Source organism: Galeopterus variegatus, unplaced genomic scaffold, assembly GCF_000696425.1.
Source record: "Galeopterus variegatus unplaced genomic scaffold, G_variegatus-3.0.2 Scaffold10821, whole genome shotgun sequence".
Classification (NCBI taxonomy): domain Eukaryota; kingdom Metazoa; phylum Chordata; class Mammalia; order Dermoptera; family Cynocephalidae; genus Galeopterus; species Galeopterus variegatus.
Window position 1 is genome coordinate 33,406 of NW_007736932.1, and position 8,136 is coordinate 41,541.

At 37.4% G+C, this 8,136-nt stretch overlaps 1 pseudogene; it reads right to left on the reverse strand.

Annotated features, from left to right (window-relative positions):
- The window catches only part of LOC103610251, an 11,000-nt pseudogene extending 5,748 nt beyond the window's left edge, over nt 1–5,252 (reverse strand).
- Nucleotides 5,253–8,136: the final 2,884 nt, after the last annotated feature.

Sequence of the window (8,136 nt, forward strand, 5' to 3'; positions counted from 1 at the left end):
TTCCTTCTACTCCTCTGGTCTGAATGTCTATTTTTATATGAGTACCATGCGGTTTTGGTTACAATAGCTTTGTAGTATAATTTGAAGTCAGGTAGTGTTATGCATCTGGGTTTATTTTTTTTGCCCAGGATTGCTTTGGCTATTTGGGCTCTTTTGCTGTTCCATAGGAATGGTAAGATTCTTATTTCCATTTCTGTGAAGAATGCCATTGGTATTTTGATGGGGATTACATTGAATATGTTGATCGCTTTTGGAAGTATAGACATTTTCACAAGGTTGTTTCTTCCAATCCAAGAGAATGGAAAATGTTTCCTTGGTATTTTTTTTTTTTAACAATTGTAAGTGGGCTTACTTTATTTCTCTTTCTGTAAATTGATTATTAGAGTATATAAACGCACCTGATTTTCGGACATTTATTTGGTATTCTGCAACATTACTGAAGTTGTTAACCAGCTCTAGGAGATTTTTGATTGATTCTTTAAGTATTTCTGTATACAGTATCATGTCATGTACGAATAGGGAAAGTTTGACTTTGTCTTTTCCAATCTAGATTCCTTTTATTTCTTTTCTTACCTGATTGCTGTGGCTAGTACTTCCAGTACTATGTTAAATAGAAGTCGTGAGAGTGGGCATCTTTCTCTCATTACTGTTCATAAGGGAAAGGCCCTCGGTTTATCCAAATCAGAATGATACTGGCAGTGGGATCGTCATAAAAGGCTTTTATTGTGTTGAGATACTTTCCTTCTTTTCCTAATTTGTTGAGAATCCTTATCATGAAGGGATGTTAACTTATGTAAAATGCTTTTTAATCATTTATTAATATAATCCTAAGGTCTTTTTTTTTTTCCTTTTTGTCTTTTTTCGTGTCTGCGCAACGGACCGCAACCCTCAGTGTCGTGCCCGTACCGGACCGGGACTGGCAACGGGATGGCAACCCTTGGTGCTGTGCCCGCCCCTCGCTCAGCCAGTGAGCGGGAACCAGTCTGTATGTGGGATCCGAACCCTCGGCGGGAGCGCCGCCGCGCTCTCAAGCGGCGCACTGTAGCAGTGCACCACCGGGCCGGCCCATCCTAAGGTCTTTTTTAAAATTATGTTTTATTTTGTCTTTGTAAAATGTGGTTGATTATTGTGGCCATTACCGAAACCTCCCTCCCTCCTCCCTCTCCCCTCCCTCCTAACAATGTCCTTTCTGTGTGCTTGTCATATCAACCTCAAGGAATTGTAATTGCTGTGTCTTCTTTCCCCCCACCAGTTGTTTGTGTCTTTATTTATTTTTAGCTCCCACAAGTAAGTGCCAATTGTAAGTGGGCTTACTTTATTTCTCTTTCTGTTAATTGATTATTAGAGTATATAAACGCACCTGATTTTCGGACATTTATTTGGTATTCTGCAACATTACTGACGTTGTTAACCAGCTCTAGGAGATTTTTGATTGATTCTTTAAGTTTTTCTGTATACAGTATCATGTCATGTACGAATAGGGAAAGTTTGACTTTGTCTTTTCCAATCTAGATTCCTTTTATTTCTTTTCTTACCTGATTGCTGTGGCTAGTACTTCCAGTACTATGTTAAATAGAAGTCGTGAGAGTGGGCATCTTTCTCTCATTACTGTTCATAAGGGAAAGGCCCTCGGTTTATCCAAATCAGAATGATACTGGCAGTGGGATCGTCATAAAAGGCTTTTATTGTGTTGAGATACTTTCCTTCTTTTCCTAATTTGTTGAGAATCCTTATCATGAAGGAATGTTAACTTATGTAAAATGCTTTTTAATCATTTATTAATATAATCCTAAGGTCTTTTTTAAAATTATGTTTTATTTTGTCTTTGTAAAATGTGGTTGATTATTGTGGCCATTACCGAAACCTCCCTCCCTCCTCCCTCTCCCCTCCCTCCTAACAATGTCCTTTCTGTGTGCTTGTCATATCAACCTCAAGGAATTGTAATTGCTGTGTCTTCTTTCCCCCCACCAGTTGTTTGTGTCTTTATTTATTTTTAGCTCCCACAAGTAAGTGCGAACATGTGATATTTCTCTTTCTGTGTCTGACTAGTTTCACTTAATATAATTCTCTCTAGGTCCATCTATGTCATTGCAAATGGCAGTATTTCATTCTTTTTTTTATAGCAGAGTAGCATTCCATTGTGCAGATACATCATCTTTTCCATATGCACTCATTTGATGATGGACATTTGGGCTGATTCCAACTCTCAGCTATTGTAAATAGTGCTGCGATGAACATTGGAGAACAGGCATACCTTTGACTTGATGATTTCCATTCCTCTGGGTATATTCCCAGAAGTTGGATAGCTGGGTCATATGGTAGATCTGTCTGCAATTGTTTGAGGAACCTCCATAACATTTTCCATAGAGGCTGCACCATTTTGCAGTTCCATCAACAATGTATGAGGGTTCCTTTTTCTCTGCAACCTCGCCAGCATGTATCATTCACAGTTTTGGATATCAGCCATCCTAACTGGGGTGAGATGGTATCTAAGTGTGGTTTTGATTTGCGTATCCTGAATGCTGAGTGATGTTGAGCATTTTTTCATATGTCTGCTGGCCATTCGTATATCTTCCTTTGAGAAATGCCTATTTAGCTCTTTTGCCCATTTTTTAGTTGGGTCACTTGTTTTTATGGTGTAAAGTTGCTTCAGTTCCTTGTATATTCTGGATATTTATCCTTTGTCAGATGTACATTTTCCAAATATTTTCTCCCACTCTGTTGGTTGTCTTTAAACTCTGTTAATTGTTTCTTTTGCTGTGCAGAAGCTTTTTAGTTTGATATAATCCCATTTGTTTATTTTTCCTTTGGTTACCCATGCTTTTGGGGTCATATTCATGAAGTCTGTGTCCAGTCCTACTTCCTGAAGTGTTTCTCCTATGTTTTCTTTGAGTAGTTTTTTTTTCAGGGTGTATATTAAATTGTTTAATCCAGTTTAAGTTGATTTTTGTATATGGTGAAAGGTATGGGTCTAGTTTCATTCTCCTGCATATTGATAACCAGTTATCCCAGCACCATTTGCTGAAGAGGCAGTCTCTTCCCCAGTGTATAGGCTTGGTGCCTTTGTCAAAAATCAGGTGGCTATAGGTGTGTGGGTTGATTTCTGGATTCTCTATTCTATTCCATTGATCAGTGTGTCTGTTTTTATGCCAGTACCATGCTGTTTTGGTTATTATAGCTTTATAGTATAAAGTCAGGTAGTGTTGTGCATCCATGTTTATTTTTTGTGATCAGAATTGCTTTGGCTATGTGTGGTATTTTCCTATTCCATATAAATGTCTGCATAGTTTTTTCCACTTCTGAGAAAAATGTCATGAAAATTTTGATGGGGATTGCATTGTTGCATCCATTTTTATTTTTTGTGATCAGAATTGCTTTGGCTATGTGTGGTATTTTCCTATTACATATAAATATCTGCATAGTTTTTTCCACTTCTGAGAAAAATGTCATGAAAATTTTGATGGGGATTGCATTGAATTTTTATTTCACTTTTTTTAGTATGGGCATTTTCACAATGTTGATTCTTTCAATCCAAGAGCATGGGATATCTTTCCATCTTCTTGTATCCTCTCTAATTTCTCTCAGCAGTGGTTTGTAGTTCTCATTATAGAGATTTTTCACAACCTTGGTCAACTCAGTTCCTAAGTATTTTATTTTATGGTGGCTATTGTAAATGGGCAAGCTTTCTTGATTTCTCTTTCTGCATGTTCACTATTGGAGAATAGAAATGCTACTGATGTTTGTGTGTAGATTTTGTATCCTGGTACTTTGCTGAAATCATTTATCAACTCCAAGAGTTTGCTTTTAACGCTTTAGGCTGTTCAATATATAGGATCATGTCATCTGCAAAGAGGGACAGTTTGACTTCATCTTTTCCAATCTGGATGCCCTTTATTTCGTTCTCTTCTCTGATTGCTCTGGCTAGTACTTCCAATGCTATGTTGAATAGAAGTGGTGAGAGTGGGCATCCTTGTGTATTTCCTGTTCTTAAAGGAAAAGCTGGATCCATCGCATTCAGGATGATATTGGCAGTGGGTTTATCATATATGGCTTTAATTATGTTGAGATATTTTCCACCTATACCTAACTTATAGAGGGTATTTTTCATGAATGAGTGTTGAATTTTATCAAATGCTTTTTCAGCCTCTACAGAGATGATCACATGGTCCTTGTGTTTGATTTTATTTTTATTTTATTTATTTATTTTTTTTGTGACCTATAAGGGGATTGCAACTCTTGGCTTGGTGTTGCCCACACTGTGCTCAGCCAGTGAGTGCACCTGCCATCCCTATATAGGATCCGAACCTGTGGCAGGAGCATCGCTGCGCTCCCAGTGCTGCACTCTCCTGAGCGAGCCACGGGGTCAGTCCCATGTGTTTGATTTTATTTTTATGGTGTATCACATTTATTGATTTGCATATGTTGAACCAACGTTGCATCCCTGGGATGAATCCCACTTGATCGTGGTGTATAATTTTGCGTATGTGTTGCTATATTCTATTACCTAGTACTTTATTGAGAATTTTTGCATCCATATTCATCAAGGATATCGGCCTGTAGTTTTCTTTTTCAGTTTTATCTTTACGTGGTTTTGGTATCAGGGTGATGTTTGCTTCATAGAATGAGTTTGGGAGAATTGCCTCTGTTTCAGTCTTTTGGAATAGTTTGTAGAGGATGGGTGTCAATTCCTCTTTGAATGTTTGGTAATATTCTGCTGTGAATCCACCTGGTCCTGGGCTTTTCTTTGTTGGGAGCATTCTAATAACAGCTTCAATCTCCGTTATTTTTATTTTTCTGTTCAGATTTTCTACATCTTTTTGGCTCAGTTTTGGTAGCTTGTGTGTGTCCAGAAATATATCCATTTCCCCCAGATTTTCAAATTTGTTGGTATATAGTTGTTTATAGTAGTCTTGATTGATTCCTTTTATTTCAGATGTATCAGTTGTAATATCCTATTTTTCATTTCTTATTTTTGTTATTTGGATCTTCTCTCTTCTTTTTTTAGTTAGCTGTGCTAATGGTTTGTCAATATTATTTATCTTTTCAAAAAACCAACTTTTTGATTCATTGATCTTTTGTATAGGTTTTTGAGTTTCAATTTCATTAAGTTCTGCTCTGATCTTAATGATTTCTCTCTGTTTGCTAACTTTGGGTTTGGGTTGTTCTTGTTTTTCTAGTTCTTTAAGGTGAAGTATTAGGTGGTTCACTTTTCCTATACCTGGGGAGTTTTCTGCCACTGTTTTGTTGAACATGTTCTCGCTGCAATCTCCTTTTTCCTCTCCTTCTGGAATACCTATGACTTGGATATTTGAGCGCTTATGGTTGTCTGATATCTCTCTTAGATTTTCTTCAATGTTTTAAATTCTTTTTCTTTTTTTTTGTCTGCCTTTGTTGTTTCAAACAGCCCATCTTCAAGGTCAGAAGTTCTCTCTTCTGCTTCTGCAAGCCTGCTGGTTAACCTCTCCATTGTGTTTTTTATTTCGTTGAATGAATTCTTCAGCTCGGCCAGTTCTGCTATGTTCTTTTTCAGGGCATTGATTTCCTTATACATTTCTTCTTTCAGGTCCTGTATAGTTTTCCTCATTTCATTGTGTTGTGTAGCTGAGTTTTCTTGTATCTCATTTAGTTTGCTTAGAATTATGACTCGAAATTCCTTGTCAGACATTTCAAGGGCTTTTTGTTCTATAGGATCTAGAGCTTGTGAATTATTACCCTTTGGTGGTATACTTTCTTTATTTTTCATATTTCTGGTATCTTTCCTTTGATGTTTAGTCATTGTGGCAGGGGATTTCACATCCACTGGTTTGATGCTATTGTCTGGCTAGGATGCTGCTGAGGCTGCCAATTTTGTATGGATGCCTTAGTATATGTTTGGTGGCCACTAGTGCCTTGGGTGCATGGTTGCCTTGGGTCATGGGCCTCTCTGGGGAGGAACCTCTCTGGTCAGCATGTACTCAGCCGGGCTGGGGATAGAGTTAGGTGCTGGTGGTGAGGCCCACCTCTTGAGTTACACACCAACATGCAGGGCATGTGGTCTCTGCGGATCTTCCACTTCTCCAGCTCGACGACTCCCTGCTCTGCGTGCACTCGGCTGAGCTGGGGATGGAGTCGGGTAGCAGCAGCAAGACCTACCTGCTGTGTCTGGTGCTGGCACTGCAGGGCACGTGGTCTCTGCAGATCTTCCACCTCTCTGGCTGGACGTCTTCCTGCTCCGTGTTTACTCTCCTGGGCCGGGGATCATCCTATGGTCTTTGTCCTTGAGTTTGTTTATTTGATGTATCACATTTATTGACTTTTATTTGTTGGGCCATCCTTGCATCCCTGGGATTAGTGTCACTTGATTATAGTGTATAATTTCAAAAATCTGTTGCTGTATTCTGACTGATAATATTTTGTTGAGGATTTTTGCATCTAGGATCATCAAGGATATTGGCATGTAATTTTCAGTTTTTGTTGTGTCTTTCTCTGGCTTTGGTATAAGAGTTATGTTGGCCTCATAGAATGAGTTTGGGAGAGTAGCTTCTGTTTCAATTGTTTGGAATAGTTTGAGGAGAATTGGTATTAACTCCTCTTTAAAAGTTTGATAGGATTCACCTGTAATGCCATCCAGACCTGCAGTTGTTTTGTTGGAAGATTACTAATTACCACTTCAATCTCCTTGCTTGTTTTTGGTCTGTTCTGGTTTTTTTTTTTTTTTTTTTAATCTCTTCTTGGTTCAGTCTTGGCAGTTTGTATGTGTCTAGAAACTTATCCATATCTTCCAAATTTTCATATTTGTTGTCATACAGTTGTTTATTTTAGTCTCTAATGTTTCTTTGTGTTTCTGCAGTTTCAGTTGTAGTGTCTCCCTTTTTATTTCTGGTTTGTGTTATTTGAGTCTTTTCCTTTTTTTTTTTTGTTAACCTAGCTAGTGGTTTGTCTATTTTATTTATGTTCTTGAAAAACTAACTTTTTGTTTTCTTGTTCTTTTCTATTGTTTTTTTATGCATCTCTATTTCATTTGGTTCTGCTCTAATCTTAATTATTTCTTTTTGTCTACTAACCTAAGGTTTGGATTGTTGCTGTTTTTCAAGTTCTTTGAGGCATAGTGTTAGGTTGTTCATTTGAAATCTTTCCATTTCTTTGATGTAAGTATTTATTGCAATACATCTGCTTGTTAGTGCTGCTTTTGCTGTATCCCACAGGTTTTGGTATGATGTTTCTTAATTTTCATTAGTTTGTAGAAGTTTTTTGATTTCCTGTTTAATTTGTTCTTGGACCCATAGGTCATTCAGGAGCCTGTTAGTTAGTTTCCATGTATTTGTATAATTTCCAGAGTTTTGCTTATTATTAATTTCCAATTTTAGTCTACTGTGGTCTGTAAAGATACTTGGAATGATTTCACTTTTTTAAAATTGCTGATGATAGATTTGGACCTTATATGTGTTCTAACCTGGAGAATGTTCTATGAGCTGATGAAAAGAAAGTATATTCTTTAGTTTTGGGGTGAAATGTTCTGTATATATCTGCAAGGTCCAGTTGGTCTAATGTGTAGTTTATTTTTATTTCTTTATTTTTATTTTAAATTTATTAATATATTTTTTCCCATAATTTTATTTTGTCGATATACAATGTGGTTGATTATTGTGGCCCATTACCAAAACCTCCCTCCCTCCTCCCTCTACCCCTTCCCACCCAACAATGTCCTTTCTTGTTGCTTATCGTATCATCTTCAATGAAATGTAGTTGTTCTGTCTTCTCCCCCTTCCCCCCGGTTATTTTTTTTTTTGTGTGTGTGTGTGTGTGTGTGTGTGTGTGTGTGTGTGTGAATTTATTTATTTATTTTTAGCTCCCACCAATAAGTGAGAACATGTGGTATTTCTCTTTCTGTGACTGATTTGTTTTACTTAATATAATTCTCTCAAGGTCCATCCATGTTTTTGCAAATGGCAGTATTTCATTCGTTTTTATAGCTGAGTAGTATTCCATTGTGTAGATATACCACATTTTCCATATCCACTCATCCAATGATGGACATTTGGGCTGGTTCCAACTCCTGGCTATTGTAAAGAGTGCTGTGATGAACATTGCGGATCAGGTATACCTTCGACTTGATGATTTCCATTCCTCTGTGTTTATTCCCAGCAGTGGGATAGC